Source organism: Tamandua tetradactyla, chromosome 18 (genome assembly GCF_023851605.1).
Source record: "Tamandua tetradactyla isolate mTamTet1 chromosome 18, mTamTet1.pri, whole genome shotgun sequence".
NCBI lineage: Eukaryota > Metazoa > Chordata > Mammalia > Pilosa > Myrmecophagidae > Tamandua > Tamandua tetradactyla.
Window position 1 is genome coordinate 76613188 of NC_135344.1, and position 15569 is coordinate 76628756.

The window sequence follows — 15569 nt, forward strand, 5'->3', positions numbered from 1 at the left end:
TTGTTGCCTGTTTGTTCATTTGTTTCCCACCTTGTTGAAAATGAAATTAATCAGAATTTAATCTAATCAGTGTATTCGATTGTTACTGATCTTTGAAAATATCTTTATAAAATAAGATCTATTGCTTTTTCTTTCGTTTGTATATATGTTCTATTTAACAATTAAAAAACGTTAAAAAACAAAAAACAGGATCTGTTAAAGACATACATTCCATGGGAAGATTTAAATTTGGTCATAGAAGGATTAGAAAATATGAAGAGCCATATTTGATGTTTTATTATATGTGACATTTTAGGAATCTTGATACTTTTCCATACAACTTGTATAGTAACTTTTGATTAGCCTTCAGGAATCGTTATGCAGGCAAGTGTTTTATTTTCCTTGGTTGCTAAAACAAGTAACATGCAAAGGGTTTGCTTAACTTGCAGGAATGTATTGGCTCATAATTTTGAGGCTAGGTGTAAGTCTATAATCGAAGTGGTCAGCAAGGTTATGCTTTCTCCCAGCACATTGTTGCATTCCGAATTTGGCTGCTGGCAGTCCCTGGTCCTTGGCCTTTTTGTCACATGGCAATGTACATAGCAGCATCTTTTCCTTTCTCTTATGGGTTCTCTCAACTTCTAGTTTCTGATTGCTCCCCATGGCTTTTCCCTATCTGATTTCACTCTGCTCATAAAGGACCCCAATGATCTAGATTAAAGTACAACCTGATCCAATTAGGTCACCCCTTAACTGAAGTAACATCTTAAAAAGCACTTATTTACAATAGGTCTACCCACCAGACTGTATACCAAGACCGTAACATATCCAAACTGAGCTACACAATTCATTCAACCATAGCAAGTTAAAACGAAATGAAAATTAGAAAGAGATGTTTATTTTTCTTTTAGCTCTTTTTTTTAAATAACTTTTTGTTTTGAAATAATTAACTTATAGGGGAAATATTACAGAAATATTACAAACCCCATGCAGAGAACTCCCAACATGCATCCACCTTCCCACCAGATACCCAGACCCACCAATTCTAACATTTTGTCACCTTTACCATGTCATTTATCCATCCATCATCCATCTTCATCTATCTATCCATTCTGTGAACTTCTTAAGTAGGTTGCACTCCTCTTGCTCCTTGAACACGTAATTACTTCCAGGCACATTTCCTGTGAACAAGGACACTCACCCATCCTATCACTGAAAGTGCAGCCATCAAGTTTAGAAATTCAAAATTGACCTAAAGTTTACAGCCTATTTTCCAGTTTTTTTACACAAGTCCTAATAATATTCTTTTGAGCATTTTCTCCTCCATTCTTAGATCCCAACCAGGATCATGTATTGCATTCAATTGTCATTTTCTCTTTAGTTTATCTTTCTTTTTTGTAATTGTGGAAATATATAAACAACATAAATCTCCCCCTCCCTACCCCTTCCAAACATATCATTCAGTGAGATTAATCACATTCCCGGAAATCCAAGGTGGCAGCTTAGTGAGGTGTAGAATTTAGTTTATCCTCCAGAGCAGCTAGGAAATAGCCAAGAACAGTACCAAACAATGGCTGGGGCAACATCAGTGACCGGACACAAAGCATACACCACTCTGGATAAGCTGAATCAGCTGCGATCCCACGCAGAGCTGTGAGTCCCCCAGGCCATGGAGGACAGCACCACTCCACCACAGACTGGTTCCCAGAGGGGAAAGGAAAGAGACTTTAGTAGCAGCAAAGGAATGAGCTCAACCAAGCTCCAATTGTGGAATTAATTAACAAATTCTGACTACTAAATATAGGCCCCAGCTCAACTAAACCTCAAAAGAAAGCTTAAGTTACTAGTTGTTGCCCTGACACAGAGAGGGCAGGGCTGACAGGGAAAAAAAAAAAAGAATTTTTTTGGATGAGTCACCACGAAATACTTGAAAGGTCTGGACCCCTAAAAAAGAAGATAGTGCACATAGGACCTGGAGATACATAAACCAATGTACCATCTTAAGCTCTTGATTAGCAAACCTGAGGAATGGGGGTCCTGCTCTGAAAAGAATTATTTAAAAAAAAACAACTGCAAGGCTTCTCAGCTTTCACCTGCCCCAGGAGAGGGCAGAATTAAGCTTGTGTGATGGAGAAAGAGGCTGATCAGATAAAAGGACTCAATTCCCTGGAGGCTGTGTCTTCCCCAGGAGAGGGGTGGGACCCCCAGCTCAGGTGGAATCCCTCCCTCAAGGAATTCAGACCCCAGGCCAGCCTACAACCTCACATCTGTCTCAACCATACCCTCATCAGGAAGAGTCTTGTGAAGTTAAAGGTACCGCATCATGTTATGCTGGTGAGTCCTGCAGGCAGACAAGTGCCATATGCTGGGCAGGACAGGAAAAAAAGAAAGTCTAGAGGCTTCATAGGAAAGTTTCTCAACCTCATAGCAAAGTCTCTCAGCCTGCTGGGTCTCACCCTCAGGGAAAACATGCAGGTGACTCTCCTCCTGAGAGGAGGCCAGTCCGGTCGGGAAAATCTGACTGGGGTCTATAATACCTAAGTAGACCTTCCTAAAGTAAAAAAAAAAAAAAAAAAAAAAATGCATTTTACAGGTAGGGCAAGAAACAAAACAAGAACTGAAAAATTCTGATCCATTAAACAAAGCCTATGTTAGAGGTCTAGAATTAGCTGAACTGAATATCAAAGGACAGATAGAGAACAAAACCATCAAGCAAGACAGTCCTAGGTAAAATAGTAAAAACAATCTCCAGGATAAACTAATAAAGGATATTAAATGCCTAGAGGCCAGCAAAAAATAACATGTTATACTAGGAAAATTGAAGATATGGCATAGTTAAAGGAACAAACCAACAAATCAAATGAGATACAGGAGTTGAAACAATTAATTCAGGGAATTTGAACAGACATGGACAATCTCATCAAGAACCAAATCAACGAATTGAGGGAGGATATAAAGAACTCAAGGAATGAACAAAAGGAAGAAATTGCAAGTCTGAAAAAACAAATCACAAAACTTATGGGAATAAAAGGTACAATAGAAGAGATGCAAAAAAACAAGGGAAATCCAACAAGCAAAGAAAAACATAGGGAAAAATATAAGCAGGGACACAGGGAATTGAATGGCAACGTGAAGCGCAGAATATGCATGTTGTGGGTGTCCCAGAAGGAGAAGAGAAGGGAAGAGGAGGAGAAAGACTGAAAATTTCCCAAATCTTATGAAAGATTTAAAATCACAGATCCAAGAAGTACAGCATACCCCAAACAGAATAGGTCCAAATAGACATACTCCAAGGCACTTATTAATCAGAATGTCAGGTGAGAAAGAGAGAATCTTGAAAGCAGCAAGACAAAAGCAATCCATCACATACAAGAAAAACCCAATAAGACTATACATAGATTTTTCAACAGAAACCATGGAGGCAAGAAGACAGTGGTATGATATATTTAAGATTCTAAAAGAGAAAAACAACCAACTAAGAATTCTGTATCCAGCAAAATTGTCCTTCAAAAATGAGGGGGAAATTAAAACATTTTCAGACAAAAAATCACTGAGGTAATTTGTGATCAAGAGGCTGGCTCTGCAAGAAATACTAAACAGAGCACTATAGGCAGATGGGAAAAGACAGGAGAAAGAGGTGTTGAGAAGAGTGTAGAAATGAAGACTATTAGTAAAGGTGAAAAGAGGAAAAATTGGATGTGACATATAAAATTCAAAAGGCAAAAGGTTGGAAGAAAGTACTGCCTTTACAGTAATAACACTAACTGTTAATGTATTAAACTCCCCAATCAAAAGATATAGACTGGCCGAATGAATTAAAAAACAGTACCCATCTATATGCTATCTAGGAGATGCATTTAGACACAAGGACAAACACAGGTTGAAGGTGAAAGGTTGGGAAAAGATATTTCATGCTAACAACAATCAGAAAAGAACAGGAGTAGCTATACTAATATCCAACAAATTAGACTTCAAATGTAAAACAATTAAAAGAGACAAAGAAGGACACTATGTATCAATAAAAGGAAAATTCAACAAGAAGACATAGCAATCATAAATATTTATGCACCAAGCCAGAATACTCCAAAATACATGAAGCAAACACTAAAAAGAAAAATAGACACATCTACCATAAAACTCGGAGACTTCCTGGTAGTCTCCTACCATGGACATCATCATGTCCTGCTCTCATCCTGCTCTCATCAATGGACAGAACATCTAGACAGAGGATCAATAAAGAAACAGAAAATTTGAATAATACAATAAGCAAACTAGATTTAACAGACATATATAGACCATTACACCCCACAACAGCAGGATACAGCTTTTTTTCACATGCTCATGGATCAATCTCAAGGATAGACCATATGCTGGGTCAAAAAGCAAGTCTCAGTAAATTAAAAAAGATTGAAATCATACAGAACACTTTCTTGGATCATAAAGGAATGAAATTGAAAATCAATAGCAAGCAGAGGACCGGAAAATTCACAAGTATAAGGAGGCTCAACGACACACTCTTAACACTCTTTTTTTTTTTAAAAAACATATATATTTGATTTTATTTATTTGCATATGGGCAGGAGGTACCAGGAATCAAACCCCAGGCCTCCGGCATGGCAGGCGAGAGTTCTGCCTGCTGAGCCACGGTGGCCTGCCCACTCTTAACACTCTTAAACAACCAGTGGGTCAAGAAAGAAATTACAAGAGAAATCAGTAAATATCTCTAGGCAAATAAAAATGAAAACACAACATCTCAAAATTTTATGGGATGCAGCAAAGGCAATGCTAAGAGGGAAATTTATTGCCTTAAATGTCTATATCAAAAAAGAAGAAAGAGGCGATTCAGAGACAGCAGAGCAGAACAACATAGCCACAAGAACAGAGTCCATGAGCCAGCAACTTTTGGAGATGAAGAAGGAAAATGCCTCCTGGGGAGCTTCATGAAACAGGAAGCCAGGAGAAGAAGTCGACTGGATGACTCCATGTTCGCCAGGTGCCCTTCCAGATGAGAGAGGAACCCTGACCGTGTTCACAATGTGCCCTTCCACTTGAGAAAGAAACCATGAACTTCATTGACCTTCTTGAACCAAGAGCTAGTAGAACTGGATCCTGGAACAGTCAATTTGGTATATTTTCCAGTTCTGAAAAAATTAAGGCCCCGAAACCACTTAATGACAAAGCATTCATTCAGCAGTGTATTCGACAACTCTGTGAGTTTCTTACAGAAAATGGTTATGCATACAGTGTATCCATGAAATCACTGCAAGCTCCATCTGTTAAAGACTTCCTAAAGATCTTCACTTTTATTTATGGTTCTCTGTGCCCTTCTTATGAACCTCCTGATGCAAAGTTTGAAGAAGTTCCAAGAATCTTTAAAGAACTTGGGTATCCTTTTGCATTGTCTAAAAGCTCCATGTATACAGTGGGAGCACCTCACACATGGCCTCACATTGTGGCAGCCTTGGTTTGGCTGATAGACTGCATCAAGTTACATGTTGCCATGAAAGAAAACTCACCTTCATTTGATGAAGGACAGCCTTGGGGTGAAGAAACTGAAGATGGAATTCTGCATAATAAGTTGTTTTTGGACTACACCATAAAATGCTATGAAACTTTCATGACTTGTGCTGACAGCTTTGAAGAGATGAATGTAGATTTGCAGTCAAAGCTGAAGGATTTATTTAATATAGATGCTTCCAAGCTGGAATCATTAGCAACAAAAACCAAAGCATTGAATGAACAGATTGCAAGATTGGAATAAGAGAGAAAAAGAGCTGAATCGTCTAGAGATATTGAGAAAGCTAAAAGCTTCCTTACAAGCAGATGTTCAAAAATATCAGGCATACATGAGCAATTTGGAGTATCATTTAACTGTTCTTGACCAGAGATTGAATGGTCTCGATGAAGAAATTACTAGAGTGGAACTGGAATGTGAAACAATAAAAATGGAGAATACTCGACTACAGAATATTGTTGATAATCAGAAGTACTCAGTTGCAGACATTGAGAGAATAAATCATGAAAGAAATGAATTGCAGCAAACCATTAATAAATTAACCAAGGACCTGTAAACTGAACAGCAGCAGTTGTGGAATGAGGAATTAAAATATGCCAGAGGCAAAGAAGCGATTAAAACACAATTAGCAGATTATCACAAGTTGGATAGAGAATTAAAACTTATCCCTAAGGGTACTACGAATTCCAAAGGTTATGACTTTGAAAAAAATTTAATCCTGAGGCTGGCGCCCACTGCTTTGTCAAATACAAGGCTCAAGTTTATGTACTACTCAACTCCTGAACCAAACTCAAATACAAGGCTCAAGTTTATGTACTACTCAACTCCTGAACCAAACCGAAGAAGAAATTAATAAAGCTCTAAATTAAAAAATGGAATTAGAAGATGCTTTAGAGCAATTGAATACAATGGTAACAAAGCAAGAGAAGTGTAAGAACTCTGAAGGAAGAAGTTCAAAAGCTGGATGATCTTTACCAACAAAAAGTTAAAGCTGAGGAAGAGGACAAAAGATGTGCCAATGAGTTGGAATCCCTGGAAAAACATAAGCACCTGCTGGAAACTGGTGTTAACAAGGGTCTCAGTGAAGCCATAAATGAATTAGATGCAATTCAGTGGGAATACCAACTAGTTGTACAGACCACAACTGAAGAAAGACGAAAAGTGGAAAATAACTTGCAGCATCTTTTAGAGATGGTTGCTACACATGTAGGATCTGTAGAGAAACATCTTGAGGAGCAGATTGCTGAAGTTGATAGGGAATATGAAGAATACATGCCTGAAGATCTCTTGGAATATATTAGGGAGATTGGAGACAAGTATAAGAAGAAAGCTCCTCTACTTAAGGCTTCTGATGAACATGAAATATTGATTAAACAAGGACTTTATTAAAGAGTGTAAATTTTGGAATGTTCTTTGTAAGTTTGAAAAATCGATGCGACTTATCCCATACCCCTTCTTACAATGAAGTCTCCTGAAACAGCTTCCCAAGCCTATATAATATTTTTATATCTTTTATAACTCTAGTTCATTAATTTAAAATATGTTGATAGATTTTAGATTGTTACCTTTATATATATATATATATATATATATATATATATATATATTTATATTTATATTACCAGTTACATGGTAACCAGACATAAAACAATAGCTTAAATTTAAAAAAAAAGAAGAAGAAAGAGCAAAAGTCGAGGAATTAACTGTTCACTTGGAAGAACTAGAGAAAGAACAGTAGACTAACCCCAAAGCAAGCAAAATGAAAGAAATAGAGAAGATCAGAGCAGAATTAAATGAAATTGAGAACATGAAAACAATTGAGAAAATCAACAAAACCAGAAGTTGATTCTATGAGAAAATCAATAAAATTGATGGACCCTTAGTGGGGTTGACAAAAACGAAGAAGAGAGAGGATGCAAATAAATCAGAAATGGAAGTGGAGACATAACCACTGACCCTGCAGAAATAAAGGAAGTAATGAGAGGATGCTATGAACAACTTTACACTGATAAACTACACAACGTACATGAAATGGACAACTTCCTAGAAAGGCATAAACAACCAACATTTATACGAAAAGAAATAGACAACCTCAACAAACCAGTCACAAGTAAAGAAATTGAATTAGTCATTTAAGAAGCTCCCAAAGAAGAAAAGTCCAGGACCAGATGGCTTCACATGTGAATTCTACCAAACTCCTCAAATTCTTCAAAAAAATTGAAGAGAAGGGTAGGCTACCTAACTCATTCTATGAAGCCATCACCCTCATACCAATACCAGACAAAGGTACTACAAGAAAAGAAAATTACAGAACTATCTCTGTAATGATGCAAAAATCTTCAATAGAATTCTTACAGTTCGAATCCAACAACACATTAAAATAATTAACACCATGACCATGTAGGATTCATCCCAGGTATTCAGGGATGGTTCAACATAAGAAAATCAATTTTTCATAGATTGAAATGCTAGTGATCAGTGAAAGGGAGGATAGGAAATATGGTATGTATGACATTTTTCTCTTTTTTAATTTCTTTTTCTGAATTGATGCAACAAATGTTATCATAAATTTAGTAGATTGAAATGCTAGTAATCAGTGAAAGGGAGTGATAAGGAGTATAGAAAAAAATTGGGGAAACAAAGGCTAAAATATATTGGGTAGATGGAAATACTTGCAAACAATGAGAGGGAGGGGTATGGAGTATGGTACGTATGAATTTTTTTCTTTTTATTTCTTTTTTTTAAATTGATGCAACTGTTCTAAGAAATGATCATGATGATGAATATACAACTATGTGATGATATTGTGAGTTATTGATTATATATCAGGAATGGAATGATCATATGGTAAGAATGTTTCCGTTTGTATGTTATGTTTAATAAATTTAAAAAATGAATATTAAAAACAAAAGAAAATCAATTAATGTCATACACCATATCAACAAATCAAATAGAAGAACCACATGATCATCTCAATTGAAGCAGAAAAGGCGTTTGACAAAATTCAACATCCTTTTTTGTTGAAAACACTTCAAGAGATCAACATGATAAAGGGAATATATGAAAAACCCACAGCTAATATCATCCTCAATGGGGGAAAACTGAAAGCTTTCCCCCGAAGGTCAGGATTAAGACAAGAATGTTCACTGTTGCCGTTGTTATTCAACATTGTGTTAGAAGTTCTAGCCAGAGCAATTAAACAAGAAAAAGAAATATGGGATAAGATGGCTGAGTAGAGCAGCATGAGATTAGCCCTGCTCCACGGAAAAGTTAGAGAAGAGACAGGAGGGTGACTGAGGCAGCAATTTGGGAGGGCGGCTGACCTGGGAGAACTTTCTGTACCACATGCAGCAGCCCTGGTTACAGAGGCTGAGGAACTGAGAGGCAGAATCCTGGAGCCTGGCGCAGAGCAGTGGAGCCCGCGGGAGTGCATGGATGGGTAAATGGGACTAGGAAGTAAGCCAGGCCATGTTCCTTGTGCGCGTTACCCTCACTGGCACAACCCACCTCTCCTGCACCCCGCCCAAGCACTGTCTCCCCCTCCCTGTTCCCTAGAGGCTGTTGCTAGTGCATAAAGATTGCACTCCATACCTAGGCTGCACCCCCTCCCCCTGCCCATAGTGTTGCACAGCCTCACCCCGTCCTCCCTGAGCTCAGCACATCCATTTACAGCACTCCCAGGCCCATGCATGCACACAGGCCCCCAGTCACATCATTCAGCTCTGGAAACTGCATGTTGCAGTGGTCCTAGAACTACACATGCACACAGCCCTCAACCTCACTTCCCAGTACCAAAAAAGTGCTGACCTCCACAGCCGGGTCACATCTGCCCCCAGTCCACGAAGGCATAACACCAACGCACTGTCAAAGCTCTACACATGTGCACGAAGGTCCCCATGCCTTAGACCAGTGCACGCAAGGGGTACGTCCCCCAGACTGATGCTTCCACACAGCTACATCCTTCGTGGCCGCTGGACACCAGCATTCACAAGAACCAGTGTAACATCCCCAACCTGCATCCATACCTGTTTTGAAACAAATCACCATACTGAGTGCTACACCCCCTGTCGTGCTCCCTGCTGTACAACCATCTCACAAACACATGGACTTAGACTACCGAAAGAAATCAACTCCCAAAGTAAATCAATGAAGATATCTACATGCGACGAAAAAAACAGATCACTAAGCATATCACAATGCAGTCAGATATAGCCCTGCCTAATGACCAAATTAGAATACCTGAGAGACACAGACATTGGAACAACTAATCAACGATGTTATGTACTTAATAAATTAACCAGGATAGGAAATGACATAAAGAAGGTCAAGAAGCAAATGACATAAAGAAGATATTTGAATGAAAAATAACAAAATAACGGAAATCACAGAGATAAAAGACTCTGTTGACCCAATAAAAAACATACTAGAGGCACACAACACCAGATTTGAAGAGACAGAAGAAAGAATAAGTGATATAGAGGACAGGATAATTGACTTCAAAAGGTTCAAGACAGCAAGTGGCAAAAAGATGGAAGAAAATTGAATGGGAACTCAGGGAAATAACAAAACAAAAGCATGCAAATATAAGAATCATTGGTGTCCCAGAAGGAGAAGAGAGTAGTAAAGGCTAGAGAGAGTAGTTTGAGAATATAAATGGAGGAAAACTTCCCAACCCTCATAAAGGACATAAAATACACAAGTCAAAGAAACCCAAAGAACTTCTAACAGACTGAATCCAAATAGACCTTCCCCAAGGCACATACTAATCAGTCTGTCAAATGTTGAAGAGAAGCAGAAAATCCTGAAAGTGGTAAGAGCAAAACAGTTTACTACATAAAAGGGAAATCAAATATGACTGAGTTCAGATTACTCAGCTAGCACCCTGGAGGCGAGAAGACAGTGGTATGATACATTCAAGATCCTGAAAGTGAAAGACTTCCAGCCAAGAAATCTGTACCTAACCAAATTGTCCTTTAACATTGAGGGAGCAATTAAAGCTTTCACAGAGAAAGAAGTACTGAAAGAATTTGTCAACAAGAGACCAGCCCTACAAGAAATACTAAAAGGAGTTCTGCCAGCTGGAAAAAAGAGACAGGAGAGGGAGGTCTGGAGGAGGGCACGTAATTGAAGAGAACCACCGATGGTAATTTAAAGAATACAAAGAAAACGAAGGAAAAGAATATATAGATCTGACAAATAAAATAAAAACGATGAGATGGTGGAATCAAGAAACGCCTTTTCAGTAAAAACTTTGAATGTTAATGGACTAAACTTACCAATTAAAAGGTAAGCAATAGCAGAATGGATTAAGAAACATAATCCAACTATATGCTGTTTACAAGAGACTCAGACACAGGAATATAAATAGATTGAAAGTGAAAGGATAGAAGAAGATCTTCCATGCAAGTGGTAACCAAAAGAAAGCAGGAGTAGCTTTACTAATATCGGACAAAATAGACTTTAAATGTAAAGACATCATAAGAGACAAAGAAGGACACTATATGTCAGTTCACCAAGAAACAATCATAAATGTTTATGCTCCCAAACAAGGAGCTCCAAAGTACATGAGACAGACATTGGCAAAACCGAAGGGAGCAATAGATGTTTCAACAATAGTAGTAGGAGACTTCAATACGCCACTCTCCTCTATAGATAGAACAACCAGACAAAAGATTAACAAGGAAATAGAGAAGTTAAATAACTTGATAAATGAATTAGACACAACAGACATATATAGGTCCTTGCACCCCAAAGCGCAAGGTTGTGCATTCTTCTCTAGTGCTCATGGAACATTCTCCTGGATAGATCATATACTGGAGCACAAAACAGGTCTTTATAAATGTAAAAATATTGAAATTATTCAAAACACTTTCTCTGATGACAATAGAATGAAGGTGGATCTCAATAACCACCAAAGAATGAGAACATTTACAAATATATAGAGACTAAATAACCCACTCTTAAACAGCCAGTGGGTCAAAGAAGAAATTGTTAGAGAAATTAGCAGCTGTCTGGAAATGAATGAAAATGAGAATACAACTTATCAGAACTTATGGATTGCGGCAAAGGCTATGCTGAGAGGGAAATTTATTGCCTTAAATGCCTATATTAAAAAACAAGAAAAAGCAAGAATTGAGGACTTAATAGCACACCTGGAGGAACTTGAGAAAGAACAGCAAACTAACCCCAGAGCAAATAGAAGAGAAATAACAAAGAATAAAGCGGAATGAATGGGAGAACAAAAGAACAATAGAAAGAATCAGTAAAACCAAAAGTTGGTTCTTTGTGAAATCAATAAAACTGATGGACCACTAGCAAGACTGACAAAGAAAAAAGAGAGAGGATACAAATAAACAAAATCAGAAATGAAAAGTGGAACGTTACTACAGACCCTGAAGAAATAAAAGAAATCATAAGAAGATACTATGAACAACTATAAGCTAACAATCTAGGTTACTTAGATGTAATGAACAAATTCCTGGAAACGCACAAACAAGCTACACTTAGGAAGAAATAGAAGCTCTCAACAAACCAATCACAGGTAAAGAGATTCCGTCAGTCATCAGAAATCTTCCTAAAAGGAAAGGCCCAGAGCCAGATGGCTTCACAGGGGAATTTTATTAAACTTTTCAGAAAGAACTAACACCAACCCTGCTCAAACTTTTCCAAAAAATTGAGGAAAAAGGAACTCTACCTAACTCATTTTATGAAGCTAATATCATTTTAATACCAAAATCAGGTAAAGATGCTATAAGAGAGGAAAACTACAGACCAATACAGGATACAGAATACAGGGGACTTAGAGATACATAGAAGCTAGAGATGGGTGAACCGTTAGCTAATGAGGTTAAATTCCAATGTAAGGGAATAGATAGGACTGAAGGTGATTCTCTGGTGGATCTAGAAGTAATGTTACCATATTGAAGATGAGCAATACTGAAAGGGTTTGTAGAGACCTATGTGTCCCACTGACTCACACTGGAAATATGAATGAGTTCTTGTAAAAATTACTTCAAAGATATGATTCTTGTATAAAGAGTGCTAAGTCCAGGGTACGGGGGAAAACTGCCATTGCATTCTATGAGCTGTGTTCAAAAGGAAACCATCAGCACTACCACAGCAACAGCAGAGGTAAAGAATGGCATGAGAGACAAGAGTTAAGAGGAGATTTCAAATAATCTTCTATTTTGTGAGGGTGCGTTTGTTGGTTTTCTGTCTCTTGGGAGCAGTATCTAAAATTGAGAATGTTGATGGACTGTGGGCTTTTGGCCCTCTACATGATGCCTGATGAATGCGGGTGGCTGAAGGATCCACTGACGGAGAAGTAGAATGGCAAACAATGGTGTATACGTTTGCACGAAGGCTGTGGTGCTACAAAAAAGGAACAGTGTCATGAGGCATGCAATGATGTGAATGAACATGTGAGACATCTGGTGAGACAAAATGAGCCAGAAACAAAACAACAGTGGTATGGTCACCTTTTGAAAATGCTTATAAGACAATAGGGGCTTTGATTGTAAGCTTTTAGAGCAGACACATTAAGTCTGGAGTGGTGATTATTATTTCTTAATCTTGAGAGGCTGTTTTATATATATATCCTGATATTTAAAGATAAGAATGAAGCCAAACAGGTTAGGGTTAAAGTAAATCAGAACATAGGGGCAAGAAAGACAGTGTCTGTATCTTAGAACCACATATACTCTTTGAGACCAGTGGAAGAAAGGTTTATTTGATCTAGAACTGAAATTTTCTGTAGTGCATAATCTAATTCAGCCTATCTTTTTAGCTCATTTGAACAACTGAGAAACAGCACAGAATAAGAAAGAGGTCCTTTAATCCTGTGTAGATTATTGTAACGCTTGGAAACATCCTAGAGTATATTAACTAGATAATCACAAAGTATTGACAAAATCCCCTGAGGGAGGGGAGGAAAACTATGGAACTATTAAACCTTACTATCAGGGAATCCCCTGATAATGTGTCAACCTTTTGGGACACCCAAATCAATAGGCCACGCGCTCAATCATGAGGATTAATCTTGTGAAGCTTATGTAGGTAGGCTAGCAGCTTAGCCTATCTATAGACATGCCTAAGATTACTTCTGGAGGACCTCTGTTGTTGCTCAGATGTGGCCTCAGTCTCTCTAAGCCCAATTCTGCCAGTGAAATCACTGCCGTACCCCCTACATGGGACATGACATCCAGGGGTGAAAGTCTCCCTGGTGACATGGGAGAGGACTCCCAGGGATGAATCCAGGCCTGGCACTGTGAGTTCAACAATTACATCCTGACAAAATGGGGGAAAAGAAGTATAATTAATAAAGTATCAGTGGCAGAGAGAGTTCAAATAGAGTCGAGAGGCTACTCTGGATTTTACTTTTATACAAGCTTCAGGGAGACCTTACTACCTATCGCAACTGGTCAACCCCCAACTAGGGACCATTCCAGCCAATCCTAAAGAATACCTAGGGCAATTTATAAGATTCCACAACAGTTCCAGGCAGTAGAGTAACTTGCCAGAAACCTGCAATCTCCAGATGGGTCCCTTGTCCAGATAAGTCCTGAAACCTAGCCCAGCCTCTCCAGGACATCCCTACTCCATGTTAGTGACAGAGTCTTCCAATATCAAAAATTTAGAATTGCCATAGGCCAAACAACCCCAGTGAGAGGTATGGAAAGAGCAAAGGTGATGGTAGAATTATACATAGAAGATAAGACTTGAAAAAGCCTTCCAGTGGTTCCTGGAAGATGGCGGCTTAGTAAGACGCGCGGATCTTAGTTTCTTCCCCAGGACAGCTACTAGGGGAGTAGAAACGATACAGAAAGCACCCAAAGCCACAACAGAGATAAAAAAAGACAGCGTACCCCATCCCGGAACGGCTGGCTGACTGAGAGAAGCAGCTCGGGTGAGATCGCCGAGGCGCGCGGGCCTCACCGGACAGGGCGGGAAGCGGCCGGAGTTACTCCCTTCCCCCTTCCCGGGCCGGCTGGGAGAATTGGAGAGGCGGTCCCCTGAAACCAAGGCGGCTGGCGCCCACACCACACGCAGCCCCCCGGACCAACTGAGAGAATTGGATCGGAAATCCCCAGGCCACGGAGAACGGTGACGGGTGGGGGCGGCCCCTTCCAAACCCGTGACTCCCGGGGAACATGCACTCTCTCGGGCGGGCCGCTGCCGCTGGCGCCCTCCCGCCACGCTTCTCGCCCAGGGCCGACTAGGAAATTCGGACGGGCTCTTTCCCGGGCTGCGGCGACCAGCAACCCTCCCTGCGTTCAGACCCCGGGCCAGCTCAAGCCGCTTGGGCTAGCGAACCCCCCGGACAGCGAGAGTTTTCCAAAGTTTAAGGTCCCACAGCACCTTTTACTGGTGGGACCCGCAGACAAACGTGTGCCACGAGCGCCACCTACTGGGCAGGATAAGAAAAACAGACCCCAGAGATTTCACAGAAAAATCTTCCAAACTTTTGGATCCAATACCCAGGGAAATCTGTCTAAATGCGCAGACGCCAACAGAAGATAACGGATCACGCTCAAATAATTGAAAATATGGCCCAGTCAAAGGAACAAACCAATAGTTCAAATGAGATACAGGAGCTGAGACAACTAATGCTAAATATACGAACAGAAATGGAAAACCTCTTCAAAAACGAAATCGATAAATTGAGGGAGGACATGAAGAAGACATGGGCTGAACATAAAGAAGAAATAGAAAAACTGAAAAAACAAATCACAGAACTTATGGAAGTGAAGGACAAAGTAGAAAAGATAGAAAAAACAATGGATACCTACAATGATAGATTCAAAGAGACAGAAGATAGAATTAGTGATTTGGAGGATGGAACATCTGAATTCCAAAAACAAACAGAAACTATCGGGAAAAGAATGGAAAAATTTGAACAGGGTATCAGGGAACTCAAGGACAATATGAACCGCACAAATATACGTGTTATGGGTGTCCCAGAAGGAGAAGAGAAGGGAAAAGGAGGAGAAAAACTAATGGAAGAAATTTTCACTGAAAATTTCCCAACTCTTATGAAAGACCTAAAATTACAGATCCAAGAACTGCAGCGCACCCC

The 15569-nt window shown here is 39.3% G+C and overlaps 1 protein-coding gene and 1 pseudogene across 4 annotated transcripts in view; both read left to right on the forward strand.

Annotated features, from left to right (window-relative positions):
* PSMG2 (proteasome assembly chaperone 2) overlaps window positions 1-15569 on the forward strand; it is a 65222-nt gene that overhangs the window by 24232 nt on the left and 25421 nt on the right. The gene's annotated exons all lie outside the window — the stretch shown is intronic.
* LOC143662367 (kinetochore protein NDC80 homolog) lies at window positions 3-7073 on the forward strand (annotated as a pseudogene).